At 38.1% G+C, this 17,886-nt stretch overlaps 1 pseudogene across 1 annotated transcript in view; it reads right to left on the reverse strand.

Moving 5' to 3' along the window:
• The window catches only part of LOC306858815 (pleckstrin homology domain-containing family A member 5-like), a 169,882-nt pseudogene extending 154,215 nt beyond the window's left edge, over positions 1–15,667 (reverse strand). The window contains exons 1-3 of the transcript XR_013786068.1: positions 15,515–15,667; positions 15,334–15,410; positions 14,820–14,877 (exon numbers count right to left, since the gene is read on the reverse strand). The product of XR_013786068.1 is annotated as a pleckstrin homology domain-containing family A member 5-like (transcript). The remainder of the gene's footprint in view (positions 1–14,819; positions 14,878–15,333; positions 15,411–15,514) is intronic.
• Positions 15,668–17,886: the final 2,219 nt, after the last annotated feature.

The raw sequence follows: 17,886 nt of genomic DNA on the forward strand, positions 1-17,886 counted from the left end.
TTAACCCAAAAATTAAAATTCTTAAAAAAAGCCGTAAGAACTTCATTCATCTTCAGAACACAAATTAAGATATTTTGATGAAATCCGGGAGCTTTCTAACTCTGCATAGACAGCAACGAAAATACCATGTTCAAGACTCAGAAAGGTAGTAAGGATATCCTTAAAATTGTCCATGTGATGATTTTTTTGTTTTCTTTGCGCACAAAAATTATTCTCGTAGCTTTTATAAAAATTAAGGTTGAACCACTGATGTCACATGGACTATTTTAATAATGTCCTCACTACCTTTTTGGGTCTTGAACGTGTCAGAAAGCTCTCAAATTTCTTCAAAAATATCTTAATTTGTGTTCCGAAGATGAACGAAGGTCTTAGGGGTTTGGAATGACACGAGGCGGAGTAAATAATGACAGAATTTACATTTTTGGGCGAACTATCCCTTTAACAAGGACACTCATAAAGGGAACAGAGAAAGGTGTAGCGTTCGCAAGACTCTCCATGCAGAAGCACTTATTAGGCAGATTAAATTTTCACAGCTGATTACATCATCATCTTGACACAACAGTCAATTATCCTGACATTTATGCAGTCTGCTCTGGCTCACATAATGGTAATAGATGGGAAGGAATGGCAAGGTGCTTCTCAGACAATTTGGCTGCATTTCCACTCTCTAGCAATGTACAGTGCTTATATTCATTTCAGTAATGTAGAGTAGGAGATTTTCCGTTTGGCTGTCGATTGGGCCTCCTGGATCAATGCTTCCTGATACAACAGCCACTGTTAATATCCTCTGATCATACGTATTGGTTTCTACTAGAAGATTGGGTGGCATCCAAAACTGTGCTTTAGTGTTCATTGTTAAAGGGAGCAAAAATTTAATTTTCATCCTTTTTAAAGCGCCAGCTGGCAGCTGTTTCAATGGCTGCATGAGAGAAAAAGAGCTGAAAATACATGCAACGTGAATATAGATTGTTTGGAAATACGACATCCGTTATCATGAGAGCTCTCGCACTACACATCAGGAACAGGAAACACATTACTCGGATTCTTTTGGCATCCACCCCAACTTCCTTTGGATCAGAGGGCGGTCAACTTATCTTGGGAGTGGCGGTAAATTACGTTAGACCACAACCCAAGTGAGACATGTGTTGAAGAAGATCGTGTTACATGTTACCCAATTCAAAATTCACATTTAAGGTCTCACACAAGAAACACTCCGTCAGCAGCGCAGCGATTTTTTCAGCCAGTTGTTTTTACTCGCCCTGGAAATTATTTTACAGGCCACACCAAAAAAAGAAGGAATTTTACACACTTTATTTATTTCTTATATCTGCTTGATACTATTAGTATATTTTTCTTTACCACAAGAACAAATACGGATTATTCATTGCAATTTGTGTTTTAATTCAAAACATTACATGCTTTGCCAAATGATGCTGTCTATGACTTTTAGGCAATTTTTACAATTTCAGACAAAACCAAGATAACATTCTATTTATTTGAAATAATAATTTAGATTACATCACAGAAAACCAAACATTTAAAGTTTGCAAGGCATAAAAATGAGTCTACAAAGCCAACAAAACTTTCTCATTGACCCAGACCTTCATAGCCTTCCTTATTGTTGCGCCTTAATCAGAAAACACAAATGGAAAAGAAAATTGAACAGTCAACCATTGAAAAATTAAAACTCGATCTCCACTGATCTCAAACCAGACATGACACGCCATATTTAAACATTCAAACCCCTTTTATGTTCTACAACAGCAGAAAAGCTGCATGATGTATAAATGACAGAATTTTCATTTTTTGGGTGAACCATTCGATAAACAACACATTTGCAAGATCAGCAACAAAAGCATTGCTGTGAGGACAGTCCTCAAAGAAAAGCAACATCTTCTGCACCAGCTTGACACCACACCAAGTCACCATGAAGAATGTTTCACTGCAGCTAAGAGAGACGGAGCTTGACTTGATACTGCATCTCTCAAGTCTCACGGCCCTTTCATCCACCTTTCACCGTATTCTTATCTCTCTCGGGACGGAGTCGAAGCAGAATAGCGTGAAATGTTCTGTACATCCCGGCAACAGAGCCGTGGGACTGGTGGACCGAGGGAGGCTGTGGCATCCGCTGAGGTCACTCAAGGTCAGCCACCTCCATTGTCTGGTTCAATCTGTGAAGTGTTCGACAATGCACAAGAGACGCTCGCTGATCCGACCGTGATGAGGATTAATGTGATACATTTGTTTGGCTTAGGCTCAGAAAGACAAATTAAAAGCATCAGGTGCCAAATTAATATACTTTTGCGGAGTCAATTAGATTAATGATGTCGCTACTGGTTCAGGTTGACCTTTCCATGCCTTACTGTTAGAAACTGGTTATTGGCTTAAACAGACACAGGTGTGTGAATAACCTCTGAATGCTCACCGGTCGGGCTGTAAATCATGCTTATTATTAAAAATTGTTGAAATACTGCTAAGCGACTAAATTATGTCATTGGATGTCCTTGCACGCTGTCTTCTGCTGCTTCCAGAAGCCAGTTTACAAATGTACAATAAAACGCCAGAGGACATAAAAATGTTAGTACAGGGAATACAGAGAAATGCACTGCGCCAGACAAAAGCAATGATTCTAATTTTGTTTTGGAAAGCACAGCACAATTAATGGGTCTACTGTGTGCTACAGCACGATTTAAATACAACAGATGTTATAATGCAAAAAAAAAAAAAAGAAGGTTTTAATACCATTCATACTAAAAAATATATCACATTTTTTGTTAATTTAATTTGTTAGGCAACTGGTATAATCTTTCATTTAAAATGAGAAAATGATATGAATGCACACAAATTAAAAAGAGAAATTAAAGAAAAAAACACAAATAAGACAAAAATAATTACAATTAAAATGAAAAAATTATGAATCAAATGAAAAATAATACAATAAATGAAAAGGATAAAAATAAAAAAAAGGTTGGATAGTGGAAGAAATATTGCAAGAATCACAACACCTACTAAATATGCTATAGTTTTAATTCTAGCCTTCACACTAACAAAAACAAATCAAAAGCACCTTGAATTTGTTCAAGATCATGGTAGCTGTTCCATTTTCTCCTCAGCCTTTCCTCACGGATCTGATAACAGCCATCAGACAGCACATCTCAACCGTCGGCATCAGGGAGTGTGCTCTTATCACGGCGCAAAGACAACAAAATGGGGATGTCATGACAGAACGGCTTGCTGAAGAGAGAAGATGTGAAGAGACTAGTAAAAAGTACTGGGACTCCAGCCCTCCATCATTTGCGATACTCTACACAGATTGCAGCCGCTAACACACAAACAGACGAATGGAGGACAGTCAGAAACAGCCAATTATACGGCTGGACAAACTACAGGATATTACCAAAAGACATTACGATACTGCAAGAGAGAAACATTTAGGGATGTGTTTCTGCATTTGTAGGGATCACATATTATTTGACTACGGCTATCAATCTGCTTATTTTATATTTATAAACAACTTGTCAGTGGATCATTTGAGTGGCTACTATACTGTAAAGGAAGACCTAGTAGGGGTGACCCCGAATAGTCGACGATTCGATAGGAGGAGTCTGATTCGACTCCCAATCTCACAGTCGAATATTCGCGAGGTGTTATGATCATGCCATTTTGGGGGTGCTCAAATGTCTGATTTCACATAGAACTACTGTTTTTCTCCCAATAAGTTAATATACAGCCTATTATGATAATGCTGTAAATAAGAATATGAAAAGAAAGAAGCTTTAAATAAATATTTTAACGTGCGTGAATAAATCCAACCACCCCTATAGATTTAAATTAAGTATCACTTTCCATAACCCGTGACCGACAGAGAAGCATCTTGGCAGCAGGGACACAAGTCCTAGTGTTAATTTTGTCATTTAAATTAAATATTTGTTAATGACACATTTCTTGATTCCATACACAATAACGATAACATAATAAATAATTTTAGTTAAAGCATACTGACAACAAAATCAATGCCTCAAGATAATGTTTTCCAACATTTTTGTCCAGAATAATCCAATGAAAATCAATTCATTGGATTATTATTATTATCCTGACTTTATACCACAAATTTAAATATGAAAATAAAAATGAAAAATAAATATCAATATTTGGTAACACTTTACTTAAAGGCTTGAAATATAATGCATGATACATTTATTTTTAATGCATTAATTACATTATGTCTTGTAATGGTCCTTATAATGCATTATATTATCTCATGAACACTTTTAACCACAGTTATAATAGTTACAATGATAATCATTTATGTATTATGCATTAAAACACATGACAAACAAACCTTCACATATTATAAATGCATTTTATCTTTGTTTACAATTATTTGTGAAAAAATGCAATGCATTACAACCTAGATTATAAGCACCTTTATAATATATTATACATAAAGGTTTTAAGTAAAGTGTTACCAATATTTTCATAAATGAATTTGAAAATTTGGTTTAATTTTGCTCCTTTTCGTCAACTAAAAAAAGATTTTTTGTTGACTAAATTTAGATTAAATTTTAACCAGATGAAATTGTCTAAAATTAGTAAACATGAAATGACAAAATACTGATTAATATCCATCAAAAGAATGTGTAAAACAAACATTGAAAAATGAACATTGAGAAGCCATAATTAAGATGTCACTTCTACCAGCCTTTCAAAGGAAATATCGAACCAAAAATAAATAAACAGGCTAAATAACTAGCCTATAAACTTTTATTGCACAAAACTATCAAAGTCCTCATGTAAGAGAAATTCCTCTGCATAACAACACAAAACCACTTATGCTTGGACTTACTACAAAATAAGTAGCTCCCAACATCCAGCAGTTTATTATGCCTTTCTTTCTGCAAACTCGCTTGGAAACTCGCTGTGAAGAAACAGCACCAGACTCCAGAAAAATAATGGCCTTTAATTTCCCCACAACACCTCGCTAATAAACCTGCAGATTCTGCATAATCACGGGGACATTGATCGCAGCAGGCGACCTGAAGCACGACAGTGACTGTTTTGAAATGCACTGTTGAAGGTGGTGTTTTGCACACATGCGGTCATAGCGGTGCTGCTTTAAATGCCTATTAGCATGCAACAGAAACACTCAAAGCAGCAGCACGTCTCAATTGTTCGAGAATTGAGTCTCTCTTTCAACCTGCCTCCACTGAAAATATTGAACTCGGCAGTCAACCTCAATAATTGACTAGTCAGTTGTTGGATGCATCTACCATCTCTAATGGTATTGCACACTACTATCTATTGCACACCTGTATAGAAACGTGCCACTAAAACAATAACACAAATAAAGATCTACATCAGAAGTGCAGGAAAAAGAACCGCTGGCAAAATCAGAGTTAAAATAAACACAACCTTTGTATTTTGTGGCAAGGCACTAAACTAACATACAAATCCCCTCATTCATGCATCGGCACAAAAGCAGCAGCTATTTGATGTGTATTTGCTTAATGCGGTCACAGTCTGGGAGTGTAGAGTCCAATGACATCAGGAATGATGTGAACAAGCAGGATGGAGGAGTGGCAGAGAGTGCCAAGAGCCTAGAAATGCTATTAAGGCAAGACGAATAAAGGTGAATAGGGTAAAATACATAACCAGCTGATAACCACACTTACCCAGTTAATTAATCACAGCACATCAACTGCTTGCATGGTGGTCAATGTGAAACGTATTATATTTTAATTGAAAATATTTTTATTTTATTTATGGTACTAAATCATATTTATGGATAGTTACAATACATTTGTTACCTTTTTGAGTATAGACCTGAAAATGAAATTTCCAAGTTTTTTTTTCCAAGAAGACAACTTGGTAGATTAATGCTGAAGTAAAAAAGTGAAAGTGAAACTAAAGAAATTATAGTTATAGAAGTTTATTAGGAGAAATGCTATTATAATATTTCTTTTATATGAAATATATATTTTCCAAAACATGTCTTGCACCAAAATCGTGTGAAAAATCAAAGGCAAAAATCTAAACAAGCTGTGTTCCAAATTTGAGGGTTTTTTTAAATCTAAAAAAAAAAAAAAAAAAAAAAAAATGGCAAAAAGAACCAGTTTAGACGCAGTACCAAACACTTCCACTACAATAAATTCACTTCCCATTATTTATTTTTTTTACTGCAAACAGTACAAGCTTAACCTTTTTGGTCCATGATTTTTTTGGGGGGTGTTCCCATAGCAAGTTCCAAAACCTTTACCAAGTTCCCTACCTTTCAGATGAAGTAAAAAAAAAAAGACAATTCCAGTCAAAAATGTCCAAACAGGACCAGACGGTTAAGACATAACATTTCTGAAAACATGTCATGCAAAATTTAATGTTTAATAAATGTACTCTAATTAAAAATGCACTAATTTTCACACGTGCCAGAAAATAAACCTGAACGTTGGATAACGCCAGATTCAAAATTCTTGTTTCATTTTGTTGACATTAAGAGTTTTTACAGAAGTTTTTTTGTTTTCAAAAGCCAGAAAAAAACAGCATTTTCACATTGTATTGAAATATATATCAAGCGAATGACATCAACAAACCCCTCAGTAAAAAAAACCTTCAGAATATAGAGAGGAATAAAACTTAAGTGTGGTGTATGTAAGTGCTGTTGAAGTGGAGATGAAAACTCGTTTTAAGAAAACGTTCTACTGTAATTGAAATCTACAGATGCAAACAGATAAAGTGCAATGATTCTTCATTGGGTATTTTACACTTCACTTCAATGTGTATATTAAAATGCTTTCTTTACACTAGCCTAAAGATGTTAAGCAAAATCTCAAAATCGACCAATGTTTTCACCTGCAGCATCTTGCCTAAAGGAAAAAACCCGAAGCAGTTGTGAATTACCTAGACAAATGACAGTGTCGTCAAAATGGCAGATAAGCGGATCTATTGGTGTGTCCGTCAGGAGAAGGATGGGCGGCCGGTGCTATTGAATCACGCAGCAGGACGCGCTGAGCAGGAGCGCAAGATAATACAGGTTATGCTGCAGGAAGAGGCTGCATGCAGCGAGGAAATGCTGGGAAAACGTCTGCATCACCTGCTCGATCACAGTCAAGCACTAACAACAAAGAGAGCCAGGCACCAGCAGCACAATGCGCACACTGAGCACGAGACCTGAGCCACATTTTTGTTGTCTGAGTACCGTGAGCAAACGATCACCGCTGGCGTCTTGTTAAAATCTCAGAGAAACGTGTGGCCTGTTTGCGCCGCATAGGCGGTGGGCTGACCCAGAAAGCCACGCTTGGTCGCCCAAGTCAGAGGAGAGCTGATCCATCCGTTTAAACGTTTATCCTGAACCCATTTGAATCTTGGCTCTGCGTCAGCAAAATGTAAGGCTGCGGAGAGCGTCCGGCCGCTGACTATGAATTAATGAGCACTCCATCATCTCCCAAGCTGCCATCTACCCATTCATTAAGCAGCCCACTCATACAAATCATCCGAAGCCGATATTAAGTGTCTAACAGCTGAGTAACCCATCCACTGGCACCTGGAACGGTGCTGTCACCGAGCTAAATGCTACAATCCAAGGGCCTTCTTGCAAACCTGGGAGGAACTGAGTTGGACATTGGGTTCTTTAATGTTGATCTTTAATGTAACTTTTACCAAGAATGAGTTTTCTGGTTATCCGATGGATGGTTCTGGTGCCCAATCATAAAGCTTGTGTTCCTTAAGTTTAAAAGAGGGATGCATCAAAAATATGTCTGAAAGAAAGAAAAAAAATGGACTAAAAAACTTATTGCATAATAGACATTTTAGCTTGGAGAAAAAGCAGCATGCATGTGAAACTATTCAAGTTTTATCATATAATCATGTTCACCACATGACAATTTGTTAAAAAATGTCAATCTCTCATGTAGAGACACACTAATTAAGTGCAATATATAAAATCAAAATAAAGCTAATCTTTCAGTTTCAGTTTCCTAACCCTAAGCATTTTAACAAAACAATTATTCCATTTTTTATATATTAGCATATTATATAACAGCTTGCTAAAAAATGGTCAATATCATGTCAATATCTCATTTCAGAGTCTACTATTATACCATTAGCAGAATTGATTGTTTTTTCCAAACAAACTAATTATAAATTTAATAATTCCAGTTTCATTGCTGCATTTCTTTTTTTTTTTTTGATGCATCATTAGTTTCTGGGCCAGAAAGATTAGCTCCTCAGTGACTAATATCTTAAACCAACTAGTTAGGTGAGAAAATTTACAGCTAAAAACTAGAAACTGACAGACCATAACACCTGGCTGAAAATACTGCATAAACGTCAACATTTGAAGAAAAAAGCACTGTGTACGAAATTATACTTTTTTTATATTTATCAAACGACAGCTTGTTAAAATTGATCTATATCTCAGTACAGATGAGTCACACTAAATAGATGAAGTGTAATCACTAAAATATATTATATAACATTAACAGAACTGGCTGTTTCCAAACAAAGGCTGACAGAAAACATTTTTTGGTTTTAGCCAAATTCATTTTAGAGCATCACTAGTTTCCAATGAATTAAAGACATTTCTGGACTGGAAAAATTGGCTCTGCAATGGCCAATTTTGTAAACTGGTTGCAAACCAAGAAAAAAAATTAAAAGCAAAACATAATGAGACTGATAATACAAAATTAAACACATCACTCCAGTTATAATCAACAAAGCCGTCGAGACTGGAAAAGCACAACTTGGCGCACAACTTTATTTATTTAAAGTGTAACTTTTAAATAAATTCCAGGAGTTGAATCAAAGCCAGTTTGGACGGCATTAAGAGAATTAAATCAAATTAGAAATTAAAAATTACAACATGTTTACTACAATTAAAACTCAAAGACTGCAATAATGAGCCATGTTTGTTTAAGGTCAGATTATGTAGAAACATAGCAACATTATCTCTCGACCCACAAGTCTGTCAAAATGAGAGCCAATTCTGAGACAAGCACCAAAACCATTTCAGTCCAAAAGGAGTTGCTTTATCCAATTACAGCAGTCGAAGAAAAGTTTATATGCAGTCAAAGCCAAATTCTGTTATTTTGCACTGGAATCACTTGAGCGCTGAACTGAGCTGTCAGCGCCTGGATCGTGTGTCAAAGCAATCAGAGGGCCAAGCGTCATTTACCCTTTCACACCATTTCTACTCGCCCCATGGCTTTCAGAACGAGCGAACTAGAGCAAGAGAGGGAAGCGGCCCCCACGTGATTCGACAGTCATAGGAAGCATTAGGAAGCTTTTCATCACTGTGGACCCACTCCACCCATCCATCGACCCACTTAACTGTCCTAAAACCAGCATCTCACGTTACTGCTGCTATGGAAACGAGGAAATGCTCACACAGCGACGGTGAGTGACACACACGGCTAAACATGTGAAGACCATTAGAGGCATTTCATTCAACAGCATCCCTGCCGAGGTGGAAACACCTGCAGCGGAATGAGGGATGATTTGATTGGATACTGTCCATGCCTTCCTTTTGTTCACTTTTCAATCACATCCACCAAAACCTACAGTTTATAGCAGTTACAGTCAGGTTGCTAAATCACTATTTAACTAGTAAATCTTACAGAAGCCTTGTATAATTAGGTTCAGGACGCCTGTCCAATTTTTAACGCCGCTGGTATCACGAGTATTTTTCCTGTTCATTTTTCAAAAAAATGAACAGGAAAAAATAAATAAAAAAAAGGTTAAACATTTCAATAATACAAAATTAAAATGACAAAACTTTGATTTTAAGTAAATAAATTTTAATAGAATATAAATTTGACTATTTGGGGAAAATAAACAAAAAGACAAATTAATGGCTTTAATGAGAGAGAGAACTACAATTAATAAATAAAATAAATAAAATTCTAAAAACTTAAAACAATGGAGAAATATAAAGATGTTGGGAAAAATAAATACAGTAGCAAACAATATTTTTACATTTCAAAAGACGGATGTAGATATAACTATTCAAGTAGTTTGATTGGCTCGATTGCGCCATTCGCAGTGTTTAATGGGAGTGGGCGGTTCTTTTAGCACAAGCTGTTGTTTTGATTCTCTGATTGGTGGAGATTCTTTTGTAGAATCATGGGTAATGTAGTTTAATGGTATTAACTATATACTATTATATTACTATTAACCTTATAGCTTCCAGTAGGTCTGTGTTTAGTTTGTAAATTATTTTTAAAAATCAATTCCTCTATGGAGAAAATGAATGGGATTTTTACTTCCGGAACCCAACTGTGACAGCAAAGTGACAGCGTGTGACAAGCTTGATGCATTACCATGGAAATGGAATTTTGCACATTCTAAAAATGTTGCCATTTAGGCCCCGTTTACACTAGTGAGTTTTCCTTTTAAAACGCTGTTTTAGAATGAAAACAATCAACGTTTACACTGGTTTTTCAGAAACCATCTCCGTTTACACCACACAACTGAAAACGCATGTCACGTGACCATTCATGCAGGTACAACCATAGATATGTATAGGTAGATCCCCTATTATTTAGATGGCGGATGCGTGCTTGGAGCGGTCGAATGGGGAATCTACCCAGGGGGAAGTCGTGGCCTAATGGTTAGAGAGTCGGATCGAAAGGTTGCGGGTTCGAGTCCCCGGCCGGCAGGGATTGTAGGTGGGGGGAGTGAATGTCCAGCGCTCTCTCCACCCTCAATACCACGACTGAGGTGCCCTTGAGCAAGGCACCGAACCCCCAATTGCTCCCCGGGCGCCGCAGCATGCTGCTCCGGGTGTGTGTTCACGGTGTGTGTGTGTGTGTGTGTGTGTGTGTGTGTGTGTGTGCGCATTTGTTCACTACTCACTGCTGTGTGTGTGCACTTGGATGGGTTAAACGCAGAGCACCAATTTCGAGTATGGGTCACCATACTTGACAATACGTCACAACTTTTTTTTTTTTTTTTTTAAATATCTATGAGTACAACAATGTGCATAATGTTATTGTTTACACCAGGGGTGTCAAACTCAGTTTCTGGAGGGCCGCAGCCCTGCAGAGTTTTGTTCCAACCCTGCTCCAACACACAAACCATGTAGTCTTCAAATAAGCCTGAAGGACTTGATTAGCTGGATCAGGTGAGTTTAATTAGGGTTGCATCTAAACTCTGCAGGGCTCTGGCCCTCCAGGAATTCAGTTTGACACCCCTGGTTTACACGGTCGTCGTGGATACGCAGAGCAGGCCATCATTTTCAAAAGTCTGCGTTTTGGTCCGTTTACACTGAAATGCAACCCCGGAGTTTTCAAACTAAAACGGGGTCTGCAGCGTTTTCAAAAGTCTACGTTTTCGACCTTGAAAACGCCGGAGTAGTGTTAACGATAGGCATAACCGTAGAAAAAGTTATGCGTTTTAAAACGAAAACGCACTAGTGTAAACGGGGCCTAAAACAATCAGTTTGAACATTCTAAACTTATGTGTGAAAAGGTTAAAAGGTCAAGCCATTCCAATCCCTATAGGGACACTAAACAAAAGTCAATTTCGTCTGCCATTGTTCAAACAAACAGACGGTCAGTGGTTAAGCCAGTGTTGCTAAGACCCATCTAACATCTACACAACACAAACAGATGCACACACACAAACACAAAACGGCACATTCGGAAAGAGCACGCCATAGTTGAATAAGTGACCTTTGCAACTTTCCCCTCTCTCCACACATCGTTCCATTTATTTCCCACTCCAGTCAGAAACGCCCCAGAATAAAAAACGTCAGATTGCATCTCTAAAACAAGTACACTAAAATAACATTGCATAAAAGTTTATTCCATCCAGTCAGATGCTCTCTCGTTGAGAGTAACCTCTGGCTGTCTTTGGAGTGCGTGTTATTTCACTGCATTCCCCCTTTAATTTGCAACACAAGGCATGAGCGAGACATGGGGAGGGAGCTCATCCTCCGCCTCGTCGCGCTGCCCAATCTGTGGCCTCTTAGGCAGTAGGCGGAAACTAATGACCAACATGAGTGTCTTCATGAGCTGTTTATTTTGCAGCATTCTCAAGATGTTGCAACAGCTGCCAAGCAAAAGCAGAAAAAAGAGAGCCTTCTTCAGCTAGCCACACAACAACAGCAGCCTTTAAATCGCTGCGACGGCCAGTGCAACCTCTGCTTCACACACCGCTCCAGATGTAGACAACAGGTCATCTGCTTCACCATCTCAATTATTCGTCATCTTCCTTTTCAAAAAGCACTGGAGAAAGAAAAAGGGTTCTTTAGTAGAGCTCCGGAAGTAAATATCCCATTCATTGTGTCCATAGAGAAACTGATATTTAGTGGTAATGCAAAAAATGTTCTGTAGAAGCCACAAGTCGATGTGATTTAAAAAAAAATTAAATACAAAATCAAATTTAATATTAATCCAGTAAAGACATTCACCAATCAGTTTTTGTATCAGGTGATCGCCCATTTAAAAAAAAAAAAATGTGTGTGTGTTTTTATATACTGGTGGGGACTTCAACCTGAATACACACAGACTCTTTATAATTATAAATATTTTTATTTCCCTCCCCCCAGTTATTCACAAATATATACAAATATATTCTATTTCATACTTAGAATTAAATAATGGATTTTTAGAGAGACAATCGATTCTAATGCAATGCAGCAGCCTAGGTTAGTTTTCCTAAAGAACAACTTTATTAAAGATTTTTTGAAGACCTTGTGGAAAAAACAGACTGGAAAAATGTGGGCGCTCCCTGTTGTTCTCTTTTGGAACTAGAAAGTGTTGTGAATGCTCTGCAAAGCGGCCACAGCAAAGCCTGCACTGAGCATCCTCTGGCTAGCCGTGCTATTCCTGGGTGAGACAGAAAAAGCCTCCTCACACTGCAGCGCTTTTTAAGGAATTCTGACAGGCTTGAGCCAATGGATCAAACACCACAAGCTTCTTCACGACTCCCAGAGCGACTTTGTGCCAGTATAATGAATGAGCCCATATCACTCTTAATCTCTGGCCGGCTGCCATCTGCAGTAACATGAGCAGGCTCCACACTGGTCACTACAATCTCATCCTTCCGAGTTTCTCATATTGCTCGTCTTAGATCAATATGAAGATCCAAAGAAACATTAGTCGTGAAAACGGTCTCTTTTCAAATGGCTCTGGGCCTCCAGCTATCATCAGCGCAGCGGTAAAGGAGTCCAGGGAGTCTGTATGCAAACAATAATCCACAGAGACATAGTCATTACATCTGTCCAGCGCTGAGATTGCAGTTAGATCATTGTTTGCTGGCGTGTCCTAAGCAGACAGCATGCCCTCAGACGTCCAGAAAGGGTTGAGCTGTCAATCCTAACGTGATGAGATGCATCTCCTGAGTTTTAGCAAGAATCCCTGTGTCAAAATAGCCTCTGAGTTCAGCTCTGCAATGGATTTGGAACAAAATCTACAGAGCACACACCATGCATACACATTTTACACAAAAAGAACATAAGAGCCAATTAAACTGACTACTTTAAAGCAGAATTAGCCTAATTTTTCTCAGTATAATTGTCAAAATATCAACACTGTTAAATAGAGTTCGAAATATCAGCATCTGTAACAGCCCTACTTCTATTGACAGCAGACTGACTTTAGTCAAAAAAAGACGACAAAAAGTGAGGAAGAAGTTTGAAACAATTTCTAAAACGCAACTCAAAGCTTTCAGATGGAGGTTCAAAAGTTGCCCATACATGACACTACATTTTCTGCACAATAAATCAAACAAATGATGACAAAATGAAATGCTTTGCATGACCAAGATAATATTCTAATGTTTTGGTCATGATAAGGCACAACTGACAAAGAAAATCAAGCAATTTTTGTAATGATAAACATTTAAATCACACCTGGCAACCAATACAGAATGACTGATGCCAAGGTTGCATATTAATGCATGTTTGGATATTAAAATGAAATGGCCGCAAATACAAGCACACAAAAAACTGCTGAAATTAACACTTATTTCACAAACTATTTACTCAAAAAGCACAAGTAAAAGTTATTAATCTGATAATATACAAATTATTGATGTAAATAATCCCAAACTGGCTAAATATCCCCATAATCAACCAAAATTAGCACTAATTTACTGAAAAACCACAGAAAGATTTTGGAACTGGTGCAAATCGAGGTATTAATCTGATAAAAATCTAATTATTGATGCATATAACCTCAAAATGGCCAAAGATGATCCCTAAAATCAACTGAAATTAACACTTATTTTACACGCTAGTTAATCAAAATCCACTAAAAATGTTGTAAATGGCACAAGCGTAAGGTCTTAATCTGATCATATGCAAACCATCGATGCAAATAATCTCAAAATATCCAAATATATCAAATATCCAAGATCATTTTTAACACATTCACTGATTGATGAATACGCTCTTTTCATGCTATTTTAATTTAAAACTCTAAAAATATTGATCAGCTCCTCTCCGCACCCAAATAAGCAAACCAAGTCCAGCTAAATGAATGAAAATCACATGAAGGGTGCAACAGATTTGTCTTAAACTACACTAGAGCTGTACAAACAAGGGTTAACATGATTCACTCGGTGGAAACCAACAAGTTGAGCCTGTTCAGCCAACAGAGCTTTGAATCACACGGTTCCTGTCAAGCCCTCCGTCACATCACGGTAATTACTTTTTTTTGTAAACGGGGGTGGGAAAGAGCTCTAACGACTCGTGTGCACCTTCAGTGTGTGTGTGTGTGTGTGTGTGTGAGGGGGCGGCGATCTGAAAATCACTGCTGCTGTCAAATACAAGCAGGCGAGAGCGAAATATCCTCCATCCGCCAAGAGCCGAACCTCCAACTCACTTGATAAAGCAGCGGGCTCCTTCGAACGTATATCCTTCTTCCCATCCGGTGGGTAAATCTGAAAAAGGACACAGGAGGACAATGAGCTTTGCATGCAAAAAACATCTTCTAGAGTGACTGGCTGCACATCTCTCATCGTGCCAGTGATCTGCAGTGCTGTTCAATGCCCACAAGCACTGCTCACATCCCTATACTGCAGATCAACATGTCTCATACTGTTGTTTTGTCTCTTAACGGTGACAAAAACTGCTAGGGCTTTCATAATGCAACTGTGGAAGTTTTAAAATAGAGTGTTTTGAGGAATGCAAAGCATCTCCCGACGAGTGCAGCAGCAATGACAGCTGTCAATCAAAAGACCATGCAATCTTTCAGAAACGTGAGCGCAGGTGTGCTGCATGCATGCAACGCAACGCAACGCGAGCGCAATGACATCGCGCGCGTCGCGTTCTGCCACAGCTGCATTGATTGCGTTTCTCCTCATGCGGATTTTTTCCCCCTGTTAAAAGCCTCTTACCTGGAGTTTTTCTGTGCCCTGTAATGACGGCTTCTCCCGTGACTGGATGCAGCCAGGTTGTGCTCTTCGCTTCTTCACTGTTGGGTGAGAAAAAAAAGGGGGGAAGAAAAGGTGAAAAAACAACCGACGAGAGGCATTCGAGTCGAACCGAGCCCAAACTTTCCATGCCGCTGATATTTACTTGATAAAGAAGACGCGTCCGTCGCGGGTTACGCCGTAACTCCATGAGGAAGGCAGGCAAGACAGCCACTCTGGGTTCAGGTCCGCCGCCATGTCTGAGCACTGAGAGCAGCGCTCGAGCTGCGCGCCTCCGACCCACTCGCGCGTACTCGGGATTCCTAGCAACGGTGTCCAGGGCGCAGGCTGGAGAAGCGCCTCTGGGGGGCGGGGCGTACGCGCGGACCAATGACGCGATTTATTTATTTCGTATTTAAATTAGCCAGCTTTATTTGTGTTTTGTGCTCACAGAATATAATAAAGATTGAGTTTATTGTCAAATATTAAGCATTTCAAAAGTTTTGGGTTTTTGTTGTAGTATCTTACGAATATTTTTATTTTTATAAAAGCTCTCAAAGCTGTAATTTCTTGTGAATATTAAATGCAACTATCAAAATAAAGTTAGGTTAACAATAAATAAATAGCCTACAATACATTGCTTTATAGCAAATATCCATACCAAATAATGTATGTTTTTAAACTTGACTCATCTAAACTTGGGTGTTGAATAGGATTTTTTTTCAATCAATGCGAAATATAAAGTTTAACAACAAATTCAAAACCCTTAATAAATTATTGTCTTTCAATGTGAAAATAATAAATCATAACATTGAACATGAAATACATAATTCACAGTTTCTCCCTCAAAATATTTTAACATTAAAATCAATAAAACAGGACGTTTTTGATCATCACAAACAGAAAGAATATCATTAAAATCAAAATGTGACTCGAGATACAAATGTTGACAAAAAAACATATTAAACAGACAAGTATTAAAGTATTTATTGTTGCTTTGCCATCAGCGAGCGACATTATTACAATCATGACAATCACTATATAAATGGGTAATAATTACAAAAACAAAAATTAAAAAATAACAGCACAATGGATGGATTTCAAAAATATGATCCACTGAATAATATTCACTTTCAGACTTTACATTTTTACATCTTCACGTTTAACATTTTATTATTGATGTCTGGCTTAATTCAGTCTTATAGCACATTTAGTAGCATTTGCAAATACATACAAAAACACATGCAATTACAATAGATGTTTTTCTATTCAATGCACATCTTAAATGTCTCGTCTTCACACTTTCACAGGTTTGAATAATGTGCTGAACTCATGCAGTGCTAACCGTGTTACACAAAACTATAGATGTTCTTACCGTTCAGAGTGGGCAGTCTTCAGATAGTATGAGTGTGAGAGGAGGAGGATGATGATGATGGTAAGCGGTTAGTTCTCGTCTCACCCGAGTGTCTGACCCTCATCTGAACTCATAATAGAGTCTTTATTCTTAAACGTGTGTCCAGACGCTGAACGACCTTCTAGCAGTGCCCTCGTCTCTAAACCAGCTATAAATCCACCCAATTAGCAATCCAGTCTGACCAAAGGGGCTTAAAACAGATTAGCACTGGTGTCTACAAGACTGGAGTTTTCTTAGATTATTTTACAAATAACATATTCAACATTTGATCATTTTTGGTAGGGGTGGTGATGGCGCAGTGGATAAGACACATGCCTTTGGTGTGAGAGACCCGGGTTTGAATCCACTGTGAGACACCAATGTGTCCCTGAGCAAGACACTTAACCCCTAGTTGCTCCAGAGGCGTGCAACCTCTGACATATATAGCAATTGTAAGTCGCTTTGGATAAAAGCGTCAGGTGGAAGTCGTGGCCTAATGGTTAGAGAGTCGGACTCGTAATCGAAAGGTTGTGGGTTCGAGTCCCCGGCCGGCAGGGATTGTAGGTGGGGGGAGTGAATGTACAGCGCTCTCTCCACCCTCAATACCACGACTGAGGTGCCCTTGAGCAAGGCACCGAACCCCCAACTGCTCCCCGGGCGCTGCAGCATAAATGGCTGCCCACTGCTCCGGGTGTGTGTTCACGGTGTGTGTGTGTGTGTGTGTGTGTGTGTGTGTGCATTTGTTCACTACTCACTGCTGTGTGTGTGCACTTGGATGGGTTAAACGCAGAGCACCAATTTCGAGTATGGGTCACCATACTTGACAATACGTCACGACTTTAAAAAAAAAAAAAAAAAAAACTCTAAATGAATAAATGTAAATGTAAACCACTATTTCACAGGGGAAAAAGGGGAAAAAAGGTGTGCAAAAGTTGCAAAGATGTTCTGAGTGGTTTCTAGTATCTAGTCTGTCATTTTTTATTTATTTATTTATTATGAAAATTCTAAAATACAAGAGATTAGAAAAATATTAGCACACCTCACATCTACAAGCCTTATGGGGGTTTGCTCAGATCACAGTCGTGTGTAATTTTAGTATCATGGTGATTCTATTATGATTTTATAAAATCACTATTATGATTTTA

Source organism: Barbus barbus (genome assembly GCF_936440315.1).
Source record: "Barbus barbus genome assembly, chromosome: 39".
In the NCBI taxonomy this organism is placed as follows: domain Eukaryota; kingdom Metazoa; phylum Chordata; class Actinopteri; order Cypriniformes; family Cyprinidae; genus Barbus; species Barbus barbus.